At 30.9% G+C, this 23,062-nt stretch overlaps 1 protein-coding gene across 4 annotated transcripts in view; it reads right to left on the bottom strand.

Annotated features, from left to right (window-relative positions):
• The window catches only part of LOC145253291 (neuronal calcium sensor 2-like), a 570,463-nt gene that overhangs the window by 285,213 nt on the left and 262,188 nt on the right, over positions 1-23,062 (bottom strand). Inside the window, exon 1 of one of the 4 annotated variants that reach the window (XM_080112922.1) lies at positions 2,319-2,445. The exons of the other annotated variants lie outside the window; for them this stretch is intronic. The gene's annotated coding sequence lies outside the window, so the exon portion shown is untranslated. Of the gene's footprint in view, positions 1-2,318; positions 2,446-23,062 lie in introns of those variants that run through there. 4 annotated transcript variants of the gene reach the window in all.

The following is a 23,062-nucleotide window of genomic DNA, read 5'->3' as shown; positions in this document are numbered from 1 at the left end:
CGTATGTATATACACATATTTATATATACATATACACACATACATATACATGTATATATGCATGTACACATATATTTATGTATATACACACATATACATACACATATGTATGTATATATACATACACACATGTATATATACACATATACACACATGTACATACACACATGTATATATATATACACACATATACATACACACATGTATATATACGCATATACACACATGTATATATACACATATATACACATATATATACACATATATATACACATATACACACACATATATACACATATACACACATGTATATATACACATATATACACATATACACATATATACACATATGTATATATACACATATATACACATATACATATACACACATATACATACGCACGTATATACACACTTATACATACACATATGTATATACACACATATACATACACATATGTATATATACACATATGTATATACACATATGTATATACACACATGTATATATACACATATGTATATACACATATGCATACACATATGCATATACACACATATGTATATACACACATATACATACACATATGTATATACACACATATACCTATACATATATATATATACATACACACATATACATACATATACATACATATATATACACACATATACATACATATATATACACACATATACAAACACACATATACACACATATACATACACACATATACATACACACATATACATATATATACACATATATATACACATATATGTATATATATAAACACACATATATGTATACATAGCGATACATATATACATAAATATATCATATGCCTATAAAATGCTGTTAAAAATAAGAAGTGTTACAGAACAAAACGAAGATAGTTTGTGAATCAAAACATGTGAGGCCAACGAACATGTTAATTCTAGTCAAAACGTAACACAGTATCGAATATGTATTTTTAAAACGTTAGATTGTCACCGACACAGAAAACCTTATTTAAAGTAAACGCATTAAAGTCTAACTAAAATTATATTTTGAAACTTAAACGTGGTATACCAACGTACATTCTATTTCAAACCTCAGTGTGTCTGACGAAATAACTCACGGAGATGCTTGGAGATATCTTAATAAAATTCGCATAAATTTCTTTTTTTCAAACTTAATGACAGACCAACGAAATTGTTGCTTCAAGCATAAAAAATGACACACCACCAAAAATGTTGCGTGAAACGTAAAAATAATAAACAATGAAGTTTCAAGCTAAAAAAAATATCACAACAGCGAAAGTGTTATATCAACCCTGAAAATGACAGACCAACTGAAGTGCTCTGCTAAACTAAAGATTACAGAACAAGGAGAGTAGTATTTAAGAACTTGAAAATGACAGATTAAGTAAAATGCTTTCTAAAACTTAAAAATAACAGTAACGTAAGTGTTCTTTTTAACATAAGAATTACTGACCAATTAAAGTGCTATTTTCACGACAGACCAACGGAAATGCCATTTTACACTTACGCGTTGCTAAAGAAAATATATATTTAAAATCCAGTTTGGCATCTCAACAAATGTTCTATTTTGTACCTTTTGACAGACGATTTTATTTAAAACTTAACAGACTAATAAAACTGCTATTTCAAACTTAAGCGACAGACCTGTTAGAAATATTTAGACACATCTAAAATGAAACATGTTCATTCAGTTATTTCAAACCAACCGATTGACACACTGGTGGACAACACCTTTTATTAAGTTAAGAGGGCGCATCTAAGAACAATAAAAATAGCGGGAAAACAAAGAGTGCGAGTGTTTCTTTTTCGAGTCGATATTAATTTGGTTCTTGCAATTATCGTCGAGAGCTTTCGTTCTCTTGTTGCGAAATGGTTCGTAAACAATTGTTTCGCAGTTAATGATCATGTCTTTGTCAGAATCCATTTGTAATCGTCTAATTCGATTGGGCCAATTAGTAATTAAAGCTTGAGGTGACCGATTAATGTAATCATTTAAAAAGTCAGAGGAATTGGCAGAGAAAGCTGATCATCTCTGCAGAATCCAGAGTGGAATCTTTTCTACTTAACATCAAAACCAGATAAAAAGTTAAGTTTTGCTTGAGCGCCCATAAAGACGTTGATTTGCAGATTTCACTCGCAATCCAAACATGTACAAGAGTCAAGCACACCTAAGATGGAGTATTGTTGCAACTCCTGGGATGGAACTCCTAAGAACTTCCTTTCCTGCCTTCACAGAGTACAAAACTGTCTTCGCAAAATATATAAGTATTACTATAATAAGTTTTAATACCTACAGAAACTAGTGTTTCATCCTTCATCAGTGCAGGGAGTTATAATTACAGCTGGTCAGGAGATTCGAACTCAGCCACGAAGCCATCTCTGATTCCATCAGCAAGAAACAAACCACGCATCCAACGTTAACTGCGAGAAATACAGTTTAAATTAACAGTTATATGAATGTAAAGACGGCGAAAGTGATCTTATGAATATATCATCATGCTCTGCGTATGTGAGCTTAAGTGACCGACTTTTAATTTCAATTATAAAAACTATGTTTTTATAGCATACAAACACTAGTGTGTCATCCTTTCGGGAATCATATATATATATATATATATATATATATATATATATATATATATATATATACACTTATTCCCAAAAATATTAAAATAAATTTATTTTTACACAAAAATTTGGTAATAGCTCTAGAATGTAAAACTAAAGATGCAATGAAAATACTTTTGTTTTAACATTATATTAATCTTACAATATTTAATTCAATATGTATGTGTGCGCGTTTGTGTGTAGTTATATCCCCAGGATCTAAATGGTAGACAAACCTTAACTCTTCAAATGACGAAATTCATTATTGACGTCATGTAGTGTTATTCCTGATGACGTCATTTATTGTGCATGGAGACAAACAAAGCAAACAGACAAATCAGCAAGAAGTATACTAGGCGATATGTAACCGTTTAACCGTATTACGTTCGCAAATACGACTGGCAGTATTAAAAATCACAAGATACATAATATACAATTTAAAATGAATTTCAATGTTAACTAGTTTTATACATGTTAAATAACGTTTTACCTTAATTTACTTATGCATATGTTGCACTGATATACATTGTTTTACTTATACAGACGTAGCAATGAAGTTACAATTAAATTTCCTTAAGCTAATAAATAAATGCCATTGAAAAGAAAAACCCGATTGTGGTTGTTTTTTGCTGTCAGAATTGCACACGGATATCGTTATTTGTTTGTATTTGCTTGGGAAGTCACGTCTTATCAAGGACCGGAGACAAATGTAAAATGATCGATAAGTGTAAGGTAGATGGTGAGACGACGTGATCAGTTATGATGGAACTTGTGTAAGGCTAGATTCTGTAAGAGGAGGGCTCAATAGGAATTAGATTCGAAAATGATTATGTTATAGTAAGTCGGGACGCAGACACACGGAATTGCATTCTACAGACGGACAGTTCTATGACAGAAACTCTGCTAATGGCATTTTCGTTTAGTTTCCGGCACAGATAGAGAATGAGGGAAGTTGTTGGCGCTTGTTTTAGCTAGAGGAGTATTAGTTGTGAAGTAGGGAAGAAACAGATTAGAGCTCAGTCGAGCATTACCATAGAAAGTAAAAAAAGAGCAGAGACAGACTCAAAACGTCTGTGACAAAGAAGAAGTTGGGAGGCGAAAAAGTTCCCAATCGCAATCTTTGACATTTTATATAACTATTTTAAACGCCATTTCTCGCAGTTCACCTATGTGGTTTGTTTCTTGTTGATGGAGTCAGAGATAGCTTCGTGGCTGAGTTCGAATCTCTGGACTGGCTGTAATCGTTAATCCCTGTACTGATGATGGATGAAACACTAGTATCTGTAGGTGTTAAAAATAATATATATATATATATATATATATATATATATATATATATATATATGAAGGGGGTTAGAACAGTAGTCGAAAGAGCAGAGTGATAGTAAAATTACTAATTTAATTAACATACAAGAAAAGAACAGTGCTCGTTGTAATTCAGATATGTAATAAGCTCGATAGGCAAATATCCTAGAGCTACTTTTATATTTAGTAATTTGATTGATAATTCAAAATTCAAATTAGAATCAAAAATTAAAAATCTGTTTCATCGTACAAATTATTGACTTTGTTGTTGTTTCTTCTTATGAAATCAATTTTTAGTTTTAATTCTAATTTGAATTTTAAATTATCAATCACATTATATATATATATATATATATATATATATATATATATATATATATATATATATATATATATATATATAACAGGATTGGCGTAGTTTAATAGTAATAGACGCTAGGGCTACTACGCCACTTTCATTAATATGATTGAAACATTCGTGCACCCATATATATATATATATATATATATATATATATATATATATATATCCTTTTTATGGCCATATATTAAATAGAGTAGATTACACTCAAACCTTGATTGTGCAACGAGTCAAAGTGAAGGAAAACTCCGAAATAACACGAGTCTTTCTCTGCATATCTCTGCATTGTTTCGAGATGTTCTGAATTTTTCCTTGTACAGGACTTAACATTGGTTTAGGACAGTTGTGGTTGGAAAGCACAACCATTGTGTACTATAGACTTTCATGCCCACTCTATCCATTTCAAAGAGTATTCATTGCATTCAAGAATAAAAGGCGTTTTATTTAAAACATTCTCTAAAAGAGGCGTGATACATAAAACAGGTAAATGCAAATATCAGATGTTTTAAAAGGTATTGTTTTTCGATGGATTTTCAATAGAATACAATGTTGGCTAATAAAATTGTTACCGATATTAAAGTATATTGGAGTCAGTATCATTTTATAGCATATCACACTTTGCTTGCGAAAGATATTATTGTGTACTAGCAGGACCCGTGGAAATTCAACTGAATAAAAAATATATTTAATTAAAAAGTATATTTTTATAAAGATGATATTTTTCTGGATGACGCAAAAAATTAGTTTTGTGGACACAAAAAACCAATAACACGCAGCAAATATGAGTTTATTAACATTTCTATGAAAATAGTGTCCATTGTATTTTAAATATAGAATTGATCCAAATGGGATAAATTAATAACTAATAAATACCCAGAAAATCATATTGTATTAAATAGTTTAATACAAATAACAAAATCACAGTTTAAGAGGCGATATTTAATTTACTTCATCAGTTTAAAACCTCTTGACGGACACTGTTCTTCTATTTTGCCCTGTTTCTGTCGAATGTTTCCTATTTTACGTAACGTTTCGCTTACTTCTTTCTTCGGTTAAGAACCGCTGCACGTTGAAGTTATTACGAGTTTCTTTCTCACACCTTGACAACAATAATCGTGTATTATTATCAGGTTACATCAAAGGAAGGCCACTTCTTATTCGTATTAATTTTGACGTTTTTAAAGATAAATTTCGTTGATGTAGTTTGGCCATCCAAAATTGTAGCTGTCCTTTTGCAAAGCGAACATACGAAGTAACTATGAAATGAGCAAGTAGAATATTATATGGATCGCGAATGAGTAAGTTATTTGGTAAAAGTTTTCCCGTTTGATATTGACATTGTTTTTCGAGCCATGTCAACTATCCTTAACGAACGAATCGTGGCAAGTTTGTAATGATATTTAGCTGCTACAATGAATGAAAATATATAATATAAATAAAATAAGGTTAGAAAATCCACATGTAAGTGTAAAATTACTTAAAGGAATATGAAAATTCTATTCGAAGTAAGAGAACGAGAGGGATGCGTACATGCAATTGAAACATGGGCGGAAGTTGAGCACGAAGAAGCAAGGTAGGGAAAAACATCTTATTGAGTGAGCAGAGGTAGCGGTTGGGTGTAGATAGTTATTCCCCTACCCTGTATGTGACAAATAAAGACTAAAACTTCAACAATATTTTAAAACACCCAATTTCATTTATCATACTTCTTTATTAATTACGTTTATGGAAGTGGTTACTGCGAAGAAGAGCCATGCATACGATGACAGAAAGAAACGAGGATGGGAACATCAGCTGCCACGTCATCAGTGCAACCACACATATCTATAAAAGCCCCGTCAGTTCGAAAATGAATTTCGTTTGATCTGTCATACTGAAGTTTAGAATAGGATTTTATTTGATTTATCTCGTGTTTAAAATAAAATAATGTCGTTTTCTTCGATCCTTACGCCTATATTTAAAATAGTATTTACTTTAGTTTGCCATTAATTTTGAAATAGCACTTTCAGTGGTCTGTCCTGCAGATGTCATTCTTAAGTTGGAAATAACATTTTTGTTAGTTATTCACTTTTCAGTTACAAATAAAATATTTGATTTTGAACGTCTAAGTTTCAAATAGCATTTCTGTTGGTCTGTCACAATTATTTTGTGAAGGAGACTTGATCATTTCACGGAGTTTGTATTGTTGTATGCTACAAATGTGGGAACACCAAGCGCAGCGATTTACAAATACTCGAATAGAGTATGTGTATATGCTATAGTTACTCCTGGTTTTTGAATGACCCAATGTTCATTTCCGGTTTATTATGTTTTCGAATGGTTCAGTGTTCAGGAGAAGTGAAAAAACGTACACCATTGAGATTATCAAAATCGTTCACAACGAAAATATATTTGAATTCTACAAACAAATATTAGTGTATATTTAGATAGACAGTCACCCGCTAATAAACAGCACAATCTCTCGTTGACTCGTTTTAAGTAGTTGCTCAACAGAGACTAGCGTTTTGTTTTAAATAGCGCTATGACAACAGCATATTCTTTTCATTGTTTTGACTCTCTAGTATATATCCGACACAGACAGTTAATCAACCGAGAACCACATCACTCGATATAAAAGCATATAAGATATCAACGGATACACATTCGAGGGGTAAAACAATGAAAAGAATATGCTGTTGTCATAGCCCTAGTCATAAAAGTCATCTGAATTGTGATTTAGCAGTCGAATTTTTTTTTTTTACACAGAGATCACCACTTATCAAGGCCCGGAAGCCACTCAGGGATAAGGGTTAAACTTTTCTACCTATTTCTCTTTCCATATAAAATAATTTAACAGATAAAAAAATGATGATAACATTTTCTTAACAATGTCAGGTTTTAGTCATAAACAACTAAAAGGGGTGTCGACTCATTAGATGCACAGATTTTAAAAAATGTCGGGAACGTCTCAAAGCTTGCTAGTCATGGACACAGCTTTTTTTTCCGTTCTTCGCCATGTCTCATACTGAGCAACCTTTCCGTAACGTCATATCCTCATACTTAGCCTTAAGTATAGATTTAAACCTCTAATGGAATTTACCATTCGTCTATTTATTCTAAAACTAAGAACTTCCGGTTTAACATTATTTTATACACATTTGCATCCGATATTGCTACATTTGGTCGTAATATACTTTTCTCTAGACAGGTGCTATACAATAAATACTACTCTCTTATAGATATCATAAAATGTGATATATTTTTAGGAATATAATATTTAAGATACTTTTATCTGAAGAAGTAATTTATCTTCGTTGTCTTTGAATAATGTCCACTTAATGCAATTAGTCTTTTTAAGTAGCTTTACAACGAAACGCTAATTAACAAGCATTTAGCTTTAATTGCTGCCTTTATTTTTATTACGAATTCATTAAAACGCTCAAGACATGATTATTAGAAAGTTTAAGAGAAATGGATGCAACCGTTTAATGCGTTAAATGCGAAAACTTTACTTCAACCTTAAGCAAAACGAACGGACAAACCAGCAGACGGACACAGCTTTTTGTAGTGCGTGGACGCATAAAATGTCTTTAATTAAGCGTGATAGATCGTAGCTAATCTATGATTAAACTAAACGTTTATATCCCTAAATATTTTATTATAAATGTTCATAATAAAAACATACATTCTGAATATACTTATGTTCCGAAACTGAGTTATGTTTGAAAGCAATTCTATTTTAATTATGTTAGTAAACAGTTATTTATAATTAACTAAATAAGGTACCGATTTTCTTTAGATAGCTATCTAATTTTCCTGTCCACCCCTCTTTATGTTGAGTCACACATTAGTTCACATTTCTTAATGTTTCTGCAAATATTCATAGAAAGAGTATCACTTGTTTCAGTAAAGTCATTTAATTTACATATGTGTCCGTGCACACCATAGACACAACTCTTTACTTCTATAACAATACTACTACTACTACTACTACTACTAATAATAATAATAATAATAGAAGTAAAGAAAATTATTATTATTTTTAGTTATGCAAAGAGAACGTCTTAACAGATGCGTCAGCGTTTATGAATATCAGAATTGAATCAAAGTAAATAAATAGTGACAGTGTTTATGTCCCAACGGGTCACAGTTTCGTCTAATACTTGTTAAAACTTAAACGTGAGGCTGATCAACCGAGTTCGCCTCTTCTTAAAATTCATGAATAGAATGTAAGAAAAAACATTACGAACTGAAAAAAATCTCTAAAAAACAAAAACAGACAACTGTAAACTCTAAAACTTAAAAGCACAGCGTCTAATAATCAACAATAAATGACTAAGTTTACATCCATTAAATCTACACGTTTTTATATGAAAATGTTATTTTAAACTTGTGCGTGACAAACCAATGGGCAGACACAGCCTTTTCTAGAAATGTTTGAACTCATGTAATAATTAAAATAGATTGTTTTGTGTAATTAAATAATAATTGTTGTTTCGATTTTTTTCGATGACGATTTTATTAACAATTTTCATAAAATCGACGTTTTTGTCCATTAATTATGTTTTTGACACTTTCCAACTTCCGAATAACGGTTTCTTTACTTCTGTTAGGGAATGGCTGATGTAATAGCAATATTTGTTGTAAGTCCGAGTACTTTACAATCCTTCTAGATCGCCAGGGATAGATTAATATAACTGGATTTGAACAAATTATATATATATATATATATATATATATATATATATATATATATATATATATATATATATATATATAAATACATACATACATACACATGTTATGTTACATGATAAGGGCTGTCCCCTTTTCATGTAAGTATAAAAATGGAGAATTTAGTTTAAAATGAAAATGAAATAGCAATAGACAAATTCGAACCTCGTAATCTGGGTTTAGAAATAGATTACGTGTGAGAATTTAAAAATGTAAAGCAAACATTTGTTTAGAATATAGATAAATATTTCAAGGAAAGAATGTTAACTATCAAGTTTGTTATGAAATTTTAAATTGAAAGAATGCAGCTTATAAGATAATGTTTTTAACATATTGGATAAATAGGTTACTGAGAAATAGGAAAAGTTTTGGACACGTATGTCCATAACACGTGAAAGAAGGCACACGTATTAACATGTGTATGACGTCACGGAAAATAGAAAGTTCTAGGAATAGAGAAAAACTTTAGTTAGAGTTAGTCAGTCAGTGAGAAAACTCGGAGAGGGACATTCAGTCGTCTATGAGCGAGACGTCACTTCAAGGAAAAATGTGAGACTTTGAATTCTTGAGGATGGAAATCCCGGCCGGCCGTGTGAGAAAAACACACTTTATGCGTTTTGTAAAGCTCGTCTTGTGTCTTATGATTCTTACAAAAAGGTAAAGTGGAATTGTATTATATATTTGTGTTATATGTCTTTACATACACGTCTCAACATCATCATGTCCGAACTGTCTGAACAATATGTCCTCACTTAAAGAGCTTTCTTCTTCCATTCTACACAATACGGAATGAACATTTTAACATGAACAATATCTCTAAGTCTCTTACAACAAAAATCTCTCTCTCGGAGTCTTGCAACATCCCTTACTGTAATAAGACTCCTTCTAAGCATCTCTCTCTAAGACTCATCTTTTAATAACTCTTTTAATAAGACCCCCTATATAACAGTTATATATACGCACATGTTATATATATACACACATGTTTATATATATATATATATATATATATATATATATATACACACGTTATATATATGCACACATGTTATATATATCCACACACGTTATATATATACACACACGTTATATATATACACACATGTTATATATATATATACACACATGTTTATATATACACATGTCATATATACACACATGTTTATATATACACATGTCATATATATACACACATGTTTATATATATACACACATGTTATATATATATACACATGTTATATATACACTCATGTTATATGTACACGTTATATATATACATGGTATATATATATATATACAAACCTGTTATATATATACACACATGTTATATATATATATAAACACATGTTATATATGCACACATGTTTATATATATATATAAAACACATGTTTATATATATATACACACGTTTATATATATATACACACACGTTTATATATATATACACACACGTTTATATATATATATATATATATATATATATATATAACATGTATATTTATTTGATTTGTTAATTCTTGTAATAACTTTACAAAGATTTCAGGATGTTATTACTATTAGTAAAGTTTATTTTATTTTTAACCAGTTCCTGCCAGAAATAAAAACCGTTATTTGCAAGTTAGAAAGGATCAAAAACAGAATTAATTGACAAAAAAACATCTATTTTTGTTAATGAAATATGCTTAAGAGAAAAATGCTGCTGAAATACATGCACACACACACACACACACACACACACACACACACACACACATATATATATATCAAGGTTTGAGGTGTTCAAAACTCAGAACTAATGAAGACAACGAGGTTGTTAAATACTGCTCAATAAAAAGAGCAAAATATTTTTTTTTATTATTTGGGGGGTTAACAGTTACATATGGTCGCTACAAAAAGCCATCTGTTTCAGTCAAAGAGACTTCTTTAGGCGACCTGGAACCGCGCGCGCGCGTGCGCGCGTGCGTGCGTGTGTGTGTGTGTGTGTGTGTGTGTGTGTGTGTGTGTTTTGGGGATAAATTGATTGAACCAGAAAAAAACATATATAAAGCAAGCTATACTGTAGTTATTTTTAAATATAAAATTCAGAGGTAGTCACTTGCCGCTCGCTATTATTTTCCATCACTTCTCCACTCCACCCAAAATTTAAATGTAAACACTTGCATGTAGCGAGACGGCTATACATACTTGAAGGTCCATTCATAGTAGGTGCCGGTTTTTACTAATAAAAATTGAAAACTTAAACGGAAGTTATCAATACTTGCGTATCCGTTGTTCAATTTGAATGTTTACGGGGCTAGGAGCGTTTTTGAGCATGATAACTTTTCATGAGGTGAGATATTCTTAACTAAGAGCTAAAACGTACAGAAGATCTGATGATCTAAACCTATTTTAATGATGCACAGTGTTAGCTAATCGATCTATATATCTATGAAAGTTAAATGTGTGTGTGTGTGTGTGTGTGTGTGTGTGTGTATAAGTACACTTATCAATCTATATACTCAACTAATGTTTGGTTTACAAACTTGAACGTTTGTATATAAGGTATTCGGACATTTTTAAAAGGAATTTAATGTTACGTTCAATACCGGGTAACACTGAGTATATTTGCTAGTAATATAATAAAGTATATATATATATATATAAGACAAAATACCCTTGTAATATGTGTATGCAACTATTCATTCCGGTTACGAGATCACAGCCTGTGAAACACAGCACAACGAACGGGCCAATTGTTGAAAGAAAACATCAAATTAGGATTAAAATAGAAGAAACATCTAAGTTCCAGAGCAGCGGCGTCAATTCCAAACTTTTGTGGATCTTTAGATTTCGATTGGGCGGATATCTACTGCTAGAGCAACTAGCCGAAACACATGGACTACGTGTGGAATCATGTAATATATTTAGTGCCAACCCATCTAGAATGCAACACCGAGCAACTCCCTGGGCTGCGATCGTATTACAATCTAATCTTACGTGAAAACTTGAGCTAGGACTAAATCTTGATAGATTACTATAAACGATAATGATTACAAATAACATAAATTAACGTTCCTATTCAACCCTGGCTGATGGAATGAAAACCGCTTAATAAAAGATTCAGTTCAAAATTAAGTATAGGTCCCCGAGTTCGAAAAGATGCAGAGTACATCAACCATAATGCTGTTAATATAATAATAAAAATGAAATTGTTGCCCGTATAATAGTAATAATACTACACATTACACAACGAGGCATAAAAGGAATGCTGTAATCTTCATTCCCATACAATTTACGTCTCTCGAGAATTTATGCAAAGAAAGTAGATGCCGCCATACTTTATTTGATGCGGCCAATCGATAATACTTAAATGTTTATTAGCATAAATAGACGCGTTTTCGTTCTTATTGTCTAACATTTATCGCAATCGAAGATCAGTTTGAAAATTGCCTCCTTGTGTAAGAATGGGAGTCATTATTAGATTATCAACCAAGATGAAAACAGTAATGTATTTCAAGTAAAAATACCCGAAGCAAATGAAAAGAATGGATAAGCTAAAGATGCGTCTATTCAAACGGCGCGTTTAGCGATAAAATTTCAACCTTGAGTGTGACAGACCAATGAAAATGCTATTTAAATAATAACTGACCGACCAAAGATGCTATTTCAGCTATATCTGTGACAGACCAACGAAAATGCTATTTAAATAATTACTGACAGACCAAATAAGATGCTATTTCATCTATATCTTGTAACAGACCAACGAAAATGCTATTTTAATAATAACTGATGCTATTTCAGCAATATTTTTGTCAGACTAAAGAAAATGCTATTTGAATAATTATTGACAGACCAAAGAAGATGCTATTTCAGCTATATCTGTGATAGATTAACAAAAATGCTATTTGAATAATAACTGACAGACCCAAAAGGTGTTATTTCAGCAATATCTGTGACAGACCAACGAAAATGCTATTTAAATAATTACTGATAGACCAAAGATTATGCTATTTCAGCAATATTTTTAACAGACCAACGAAAATGCTATTTCAATCTTAAGTGCGACAGACTTACGAGAATACTATTTCAATAATAACTGATAGACCAAAGATGTTATTTCAGCAATATCTGTGACAGACCAACGAAAATGACATTTCAGCAATATTCAACGACCAACGGAAATCTCGATATTAACTGAAAGAACAAAGAAGATGCTATTTTAGCAATATCTGGAACAGACCAGTGAAAATATTTTTTCAACTTTTAAGTATGACAAACCAACAAAAATAACATTTAAACAATATCTGTAATAGACAAACAGAAATGGTATTTTTAGCTTAAGTGTGACAGACCAACGGAAATTCTAATTCAAATGTAGACATTCCAAACCAAATATTTTATTTAGAACTGCATAGTGACAAACTAACCAAAAATGATAATGTAAACTTAGGAATGGCAGACTAAATAAAATGCTATTTTAAACACAAGCGTAACAGATCAACGAAAAATGTAATCTGAAATTAAGTTTCATGACAGAAAAACGGACATTTTATTTTTATTGTAAGCGTTATTATAAACTAAACTAACGCGAGATAAATCAAATAAAATTCTATTTCAAACTTGAGGATGGTAGACTAAACACAACTTCATTTCTAACTGACGGACGAAGGCTTTTATAGATATGTTTAGTCGCATATAAAATGGAAACTATAATGAATAGAATACATTTTAATTAAAATGAATAACAAATTTCTTTCGATTCATTAATTCTTTTTAAGTAGTAGATGCCTACTCCATTATTGAGCAACGCACTTGAATTCGCAATGGCTTATCTGATGGGCAAATAAACTCAAATTCATTCATTGGCGCATGCGTATACGATATTTTTATTCACTTCTTAATGGGGCAGGGTTGCCACTAGGTCAAACCAAAAGTGATGCCATTGATTGGTTAAACAGAATCACGTTGAATCCAGCGAAGCGAGTTCAAGTTTCGTTTAAGTAACTGAGTTTATTTAACGCGAATACACTTCTTTTAAAGAATCATTACGGTGTAAAAGTATAGAACAGACGTGGTTCGCTTTTTTTTCGATCTCTGTTCCAAAATCAAGGTAGTTAAGTATTTATCTTGGTTTGTTGTCGATCAACTTATATATTTCTTTTTACAGTGTGTCATTTTAGAAAAAGATGGATTTTTTTCATAATAAACTTTGCCTAAATTTTCCTGGAGGCAGATAAATATGGAAACTTTTTCTTGCGAAATAACGATTTATTGAATAAAAAAGTATCCTGGAAATTGCCACTATAGCTAAACTAAACATAACACACACACACATATATATATATATATATATATATATATATATATATATATATATATATATATATACTTATTTTGTCCTTCAGTGCTCACATTACATTAGCTATTTTATGACAATGAAGAAAACAGTTGCTTTCTAGATCGTAATCCAATTAACACTTATCGTTGGCTAGTTGATCTTGGAGTTAATTTTTTTTAGGTACTTACATAAAGTGACTTCATACTTTGTCTGAAGCGATTTCCATATATATATGTATATATGATAAATAAATATTTATATGCAATTATTTTTGCTACATATGTGAATACCTGTTCCATCTAAAACCTTTTCCAAAGTCTAGCTTTCGCAGCCACCGACAGAAAATATTCTTAAAGAATGAATTTAGTTTGGAACTAAATAAATATTTAGATTCAAGTGTTCTCCTCCTAGAATGTTTGCGAATCTGTTACTTATATTTGAAATATGAACTTGGAGCATAAGACAATTTTTTAAATGATTAAATACTTGTAAAATTCACAGAAAGGGTGTGCATCACTTCAAACTTTGCTACAGAATTTCCCCCAAACAAATAATTTCTTTTCGCCAGAAAAAAAGCTCGTCTTATCAAACTTGAGTCACCAAATCTGTTTATTTCCCTGAGGTGATACAGTTGAACACCATCTGGTTATGAGGCTGACCAACATTATTATCTACCCTTTTAGAAATTCACTTCTCTCCTCTTTTACTTCGATGTTTTTTACGACTGAAACATCTAATCATTATGCTGACTTGTTAAACTGAGCTCTTGACTTCAGAATACAAATGGCGGATAAAAAAAAAGAAGTTTTTTCGCCTTCTTCCAAAACTTGTTTTGTTATCCTCTTAACAGTGCAATTAAGCATGTATAAAAGTTAAGATTATTGATTTAATACTCGCAAACTAAAGCGTTCTGTGGGATATACGCCATCTTGCTAAAGAGGCTTCGAAATGAGGTGAATCCGTCATAGAAAAGAAATTCAGGATATTTTCATGAAGTTGCACATTATCTATTCATATTAGAGACGATAAAGGCCAACCGTACATGTTCCCAACAAAATCACAATTGCCAGGACAATTGCTAATAATCGTAAAGAAATCTCAACAACTTTGTCTGATAATATAAGTAAGACTCAGAGTGTCTTACATTATCCTAGTTTAACGGTGTCATATATGAATAAAGAGTTCCACTGCTGACACCGGAGTTCGAACTTTAATCTATACAATGAAATATATTAGCACCATTCATTACAAATAAAGATAACATACGATTAACGAATTTTATTGTAGTTAGGTTTTAATTATTCTGTTTAATTGGATATTCGCAGCGGTTCGAGACGATTAGTCGTACTTTTTAGTCCTAGACATTTTAGCTAAGAGCAAAGTGTAGTATCTGTTCTGATCTTTCTATACTGAGTGGGAGAGATTGATTTTCTCCACTTTAAACAAGCAACCCTGTGTCTAACTCTTCCCTTGTTGAAAAACACGTGAACTTTGAATAGAAATTTCTCGAGATAAAGCAAGAAGCTACTTGATATAAGGAGCTAACAAAAACAAAAGATGCCTATTGACATTAGTCTTTAAAAGACGAAGGCTACAAATCGGAGGTAAACAGTGAGTAGGAAGAAAGTCAAACAACGGTGCTGTTCTTGGAAAGAAGCTACACTAGAATAAGAAGCTGTATTACAATGCTATATTAAACCAGTGAATTGATGAAGACCACTAGACCTACGAGTCAAATATAGCAAATATATTTAAAGGATGATAAACTGACAAACTGTATAGGTGTAATAGAGTCGCTGTTGTGTGTTAGCAACAGCAGCTACATGACACGTATGAAAATGACCAAGCCGGTATGCGATGTGACGTCGCAGCGGAGGAAAAGAAGGGAAAGAAAAAAAAAGAGATAAAATATGCATCTCATGTTGAGGAAAGGTAAAAAAGTGGGCGCTGGCGCAAGATGATCATATGTCCCATAGCGGTAAGAAATTTAAGCCATCACAGAGATGAAGTAAGAGGCTTTGAAAGCAATCCAGTATTTTTGAAAATACCATGAATAAATGCATTTCATTTCAACTAAAACGTCGAGTCGAATTTCTATTTTTTATGTTCCTTTCCTACTTTCTCCGCATGCAACGTGTTGATTAGTGTTGACATGTAAAGACCACGTTACATAGGAAATTAAAATGAAAATAAAGAAATAAATCTAATCTGAAGACAGATATTAACACTGAATCATGATTTGATTCAATATATTCAGATTTACCTATACACACATAAATATGATAGTTTGCTCCACTCGTAGCTAGGACGATATCTTGAATTATATAAGCTCCATCTAATAATCAAGAAAAAGACATCGCTGTATATATGAAGGTGTGGTAGAAAAATGTTATTGAAACATATCAATTGAACAATAACAATCCTGATGTCAAGATCCGAGGAGAAATCTTCCAAGTAATTTATCTGTTTTACTATTTTGGCTCTTTTCATGTTTGCCCATGCTGTAGCTTAAAAACAATAACTATTCATCATTAGTATCAGCAATGGATAATTGTCCATTTTTCTTTTAAAGAATCATTTTTGGAATCGGAAATTAAGGTAATTTATTTCCGATTTCAATACTCCCAAAACTTTCGACTCTTCATTTCGATTGGTCTTCTAACATAGACAACAACTTACTTTCAATAAACCATGTACAATTAATCGTTGGCAATATGTTTCCGCTTTAACTAACCAAACATAGGTTCACATTTCTTAAAACAAAGACAGCAATCGTAGTTAGCCATATTTACATGGAATTTCTGGCTCTGAGTGTCGAATATTTCTATTTTTATGTAAAAATATTCGTACTTTTTTGCTATAAAACCAAAATGATTTTACATTTTTTTTTTATTATAACAAATATATTTGCAGATAAAGTGTTATTAGTAGTGCTGTGAAAACAGAATATTCTTTTCATTCTTTTGACTCTCAAGTATATATCCGACACATTAAGACACAGTCAATCAACCGAGAACCACACCAATCTATATAAAAACATATAAGATATTAACGGATATACACTCAAGAGTAAAAACAATGAAAAGAATATGCTGTTGTCACAGGCATAGTTATTATAATAGAAATTTTATGTATTTTTATTTGTAAATTTTAATTGAATTTTATCAATTCAGGTAATTAAGTTTATAGTTTTTTCAACTAGGCCATGACAGATATACATCTGTACTACGTAACATGAACTAAAATCCACGCGTTGACTTATTTTATTATTCGCAGGAAAGACATCTGTACACCATACAAAACGGTTATATAAAAAAATAAAAAGTCTAACATATACACAAAAACAATCACAACATGAACACAATAAACAACAACAACAAAAAAATAAAACGTCACACTCCAAATAAGGTATTTCACCAATCCCGATCCGCAGTCTCATTGATCAGTGACTTAAAAAAAAGCCTTATTAACTTCTTTTCTACCCTAGACTTGCCGTATCTCGTAGCTTTGTTCTTCTCATCATTCCAGTGACTCTTTCTTTTGACGCAACTAATTAGTGAGGATCTGCCGAGACCGGATTTCTTTTCCCATCGTGACTAATTAAAAAGCGCCCCATCCCCTCCAATGCTGTCTTCTCGCTTATTCGGATTGAAATCAATTCGACATTTATTGTAAGACGCCTCCTCGCATTCCAAAGTAGAAACTTCTTTTTTTCCAAACAGTTGGTTTGTTACGTTTAAGTTTTTATTTTTCAATTTACGAATAGTAATATTTAAAAAAAAAAAAAAATAGACCGTTAAGCTTCATGAAAATTGACGTGCCAAAAGTCACAAGAGACAGAGAGAAAAACAGAGGGAGACCAATAGAGACAAAGAGAAAGCGAGAGAAAGAGAGGGGGCAGTTTAGTCTCCATATGTAAATCTATTGTATATATCACTAGTGTACATAACGATTATATATATATATATATATATATATATATATATATATATATATATATATATATATAATACAGGGTGACCCCCAAAAAACAGTGGACATTTAATTGTTTTTCTGAGCATTTTACAGTCAACGGCGAAAAATAGGCAAAAGACACTAGTGTTTTGATGTGATATAATAAACTAGTTATGACCAAAGTTTCATTTCATTCGGACAAAACACTAAGAAACGAGGCCTAATTAGAGTTGGGGCCCGGTTTTTTGGTCACCCTATATAAAGCTGAACGTCTGTGTGTGTGTCTGGTCACTAATACACTCCTATATGGTTGAGTATTATAGAAAACTGATCACATATAATGATAGAAGATGTATCAGGACACAGGATGGGTATGTTTGATCTGGCATAATGATGATTCAATAAAAATGTGTGGTCTGCGTACGCGCCTGGTCCACAAAGTATGGAAATAAAAAAATTTAAAAATAAAAAAAAGCGTTTACAAGTGTTTTTAATATAAATGTACATTATAATACTTTGATAAGTATGTTTTAACTTAAATATGAATGGTATAATAAAATTGTGGGGTCAGCGTTCGCGCCTGGCTTCCATAGAATGGAAATAGACACAAACTTTAATAAATACTTTTCAAAACTATCTGCGTAGGTATACTTTGATAATTATGTTTCAGTTTGATGAAATATGGTATAATAAAATTATGGGGTGTTCGTTCGCACCTGACCTCCATAGAATGGAAATATGTCACAAAGTTTAACAAGGTTTTTTAATATAGATTCACAGAATATTGTGATAAGTATTTCAGTATGAACAGGTATGGTATAATAAATTATGGGGCTTATCTATTTTATTTTTACTTTCATCATATTTTGCTTTGATTTTGATATCCTCAAATTCGAAGCTATCTCTTTACAACCCTTCTTTTTCATAACCTATCATACTTTCATAAATCAGAGTCCATTCTCTGTACGCTGTTTTTGAACACAGTCATCGACGGCTACTTTTGCTAGTATATATATATATTTTTTCTCCGTTCTACAGCATATGTCCTAGATGGCCTCCATTTAGCTTTTGTTTTTTTTTTGGTCACCCTGTATATATACATAACATATATATTATACATACATAGCATAAGTATATAATGTATAAATTTCTTCATATATATATATATATATATATATATATATTTTAGTCATCGACATACAGACCTGTTTCGTTGTTTCACAACTCATCAGTGCCGCTAGACTAACACCTCTCCCAAGCCGAGGATCGAACCTAGAACCGTCGCGATGACAGTCGGCAGTCCTACCCCCTGACTACGGAATCGGTGGCCGAAATTAAACTGTCCGAATGCGTATTTAAATAAACATCCGTCCGCTACTCGTAGAGGGCTCAAACGTTTTGTTTGTAAACAAATTGCGAGCTTCGCATTATTTCAGCTAAATTAAGTAGCGAGTAAGATAATTTACGAGAGTGCTCTACCGAAGAGGGGAGCTTTATAAAATATATTTTAGTCATCGACATACAGACCTGTTTCGTTGTTTCACAACTCATCAGTGCCGCTAGACTAACACCTCTCCCAAGCCGAGGATCGAACCTTGAACCGTCGTGATGACAGTCGGCAGTCCTACCCTCTGACTACGGAATCGGTGGCCGAAATTAAACTGTCCGAATGCGTATTTAAATAAACATCCGTCCGCTACTCGTAGAGGGCTCAAACGTTTTGTTTGTAAACAAATTGCGAGCTTCGCATTATAGCATATATACATTTTTTTAAACATTGTATATATATATAGTACGTATATAATGCATATATTTTTAAAATATTGTATATACATATAGCATACAAATATATATTTTTAAATATTATATATATATATAGCATACAAATATATAATTTTAAATATTATATATATATAGCATACAAATATATAATTTTAAATATTGTATATATATATATATAGCATACAAATATATAATTTTAAATATTGTTGTATATATATATATATATATAGCATACACATATATAATTTTAAATATTGTATATATATTTATATATATAGCATATTAGTCGAGCAAGTAACTGCTCGGCTTAACAAGATGCTACTTGCAGACTACTATTGAGTAATGAAGCCGTTGGTACTGCATGAAAAAACACATTTTTAATTTCCTCACCAAATATTTAATGTATGCCTTTGGAACAGTGATAATAATAATCTACATGTTCTTCTGTTTCATTTAAGATATTATTTTATATAATTTGATATAATATCGATTAAAAATGTTTTGAATAAAATCGATTCATAACATTTGATAAACCCTACTATTACTGTTACCACTACTCTTGATTTTTAACAGCATTAGATTAACTGCTTGCTAGAAATAATCATATTTTACAAAATATATTTATATTATTTGCCAAAATTTATTAATATAATTGGAGAATTTTGCATTTTTCTTCTAATGTTTTATATGCAATTAATTTTCTTTCTCCTTTCAAAAAATCATAATATAATAATCGTTTTTATGAGAAAATTTATGAATATTTAAGATCTTAAAAAGTGCAACAAAAGGCCAATTACATTTTTATTGGTGCATAAGGCACATCTGATTGAGTATAAATAAAATAGTTTTTTTTTTAAATTCTAGTATCTTCCTTTTTAAAGTTTAATATTAATAGTTTTCGGTAAAATAATTTTTCGGGTAAACATTCTGTTGAATATTTTTCTGTTGAGGCAGAAACTTTTTTTTCAAGAAAATATATATAATGTATATATTTTTTAAATGCTGTATAGTGTATATAGCTATATATATAATGTATATATTTTTAAATATCGTGTGTGTATATATATATTATATATATAACATATATATATATATAATGTATATTTTTTAAATATTGTGTACACACACACACAAGTCATCGCGTGAAAGTGCAGGACACAAAATGTTTTAAATGATAATAGAATAACAATAACAAAGACTTTCGCTGGCGAGGACTACTATTGAGCGTAACCAGTTATACAGTGCTTTTGAAATTTCCATCTCTATTTTTCTCGTTATCTACTGAATATTTTTAATGGAACCTATATGAAATATGTTCCTCATTAAATTGCAAAGATTTTCTCTTATGAAAGAATTTTTATAAAAATTTATCTAAAAAAATTATTTTAAAGTTTTTGTAAAAAAAATTCAGATTTTCTCATTATTCAGACATGTATGACAAAGAGGGATGTGCAAAAAATGAGTTGTGGTGTGAGGAGAAATACAAACTGAAACAGAGATATATTCAGACCTGTAATAATACAAAGAGGGGGTTACAGAAATGAGGTGTGGTGTGAGGAGAAATACAAACTGAAATAGAGAGTAGGAGAGGTTTTATAAATACATGAAAAACCATATTCATTCTTTTTTAAATCCAAATGAATAAATTAAATAAAATATAATCTGAAAAAGATACGATACAAGTTAGAAAAGCATTTCATCCAAGGCATGAAAATTGTTAAACAAAATGTTTTTACTATAGGCTTTAAAAATAAAGGTACAAGATTCAATTTGAAATTTATTTATATTCTAAGTGCACTTTTATACATTTTACTATGTAAGGTATTAAATTTTTATACCTTAGTTTGTAAAATTTATAAAAGTGTGTGTGTGTGTGTGTGTGTGTGTGTACATATGTCGCGGGGAAATGTGAAAATATGTGATGAAAATAGTTTAATGATTTTTAGCATATAAAAAGCTGCTAAGCTGTCAAAATTAAAACACAAACAATTGACTTCGGCAAAGGTAAATCGAATAACTTCTGAGCATCCGTACACACATAAACACACACACACACACACACACATATATATATATATATAAGTGTATACATATGTTGCGGTGAAATGTCAAAATGTGCGATGAAAATAGTTTAACGACCATTAATTAACGAATGTTTTTTGTAAAACAAAAAACAACTTCTAGTGCTCTTGATAATAATAAATTATACTTTCAAATACGTACTTCAATGTTTAATTACGTAAATCTTCTTGAAGCGGACTTAAGCCTCTATTAATAAACGTAGGAGCTATGGACCTATTGGCATTAATAAGCGATTGTAAGTTTAGAAGCGGAATTCTAAAGTATGAACAAGAAAGAGTTGCTTATTTTGATGGTGTTATGCGACGTTGTTATATCCACTCAATGCAAACACTTAAAATCTGGTGCCTTGAATTTCAACCAATGAAAATTTACGCTGAACTCCTAAATCCTGATTATTGAGTCATTCTTTTTTTTATTTTTCTATTTTGACTTCAAGTTGATAGCAATTATTGATACACGGATATTATATATTTACACTCTATAATACAGAGATGCCCCCCCCCCAACAAAAACACAATTTGCATTTTTAATTAATAAATATCCGTTCCGTCACACAAAAGTTAATGTGTAAAATATTGCCGGACGAAACCATGCTGAACATTAAGGGAATGAATAAAAGAAAATAGAAAATTAGACAAGCACTTGCCTTTTGAAAATAAATTTTGAGTATTCTTCACTTTTCCAATTCTTAAACTTTTTTCTCCTTCTCATACCGATTAATACGTTTTTTTTTTCATTTGTCTTTTTTGAAGCTTTCTAGTTTCAGACTTTCTAACGTTTTACTTCTTCCCATCATTTTTGTCTCGGTAGGTACACACACACACACACACACACACACACACACACACACACACACACACACACACACACACACACACACACACACACACCGCAAAATTTTAACTACCTATGCTTT

Source organism: Euprymna scolopes, chromosome 3 (assembly GCF_053919585.1).
Source record: "Euprymna scolopes isolate OS-2025 chromosome 3, ASM5391958v1, whole genome shotgun sequence".
Lineage (NCBI taxonomy): Eukaryota > Metazoa > Mollusca > Cephalopoda > Sepiida > Sepiolidae > Euprymna > Euprymna scolopes.
Note: the sequence above shows the minus strand (reverse complement) of the source record. Positions and strands in the feature narration are given on the sequence as shown.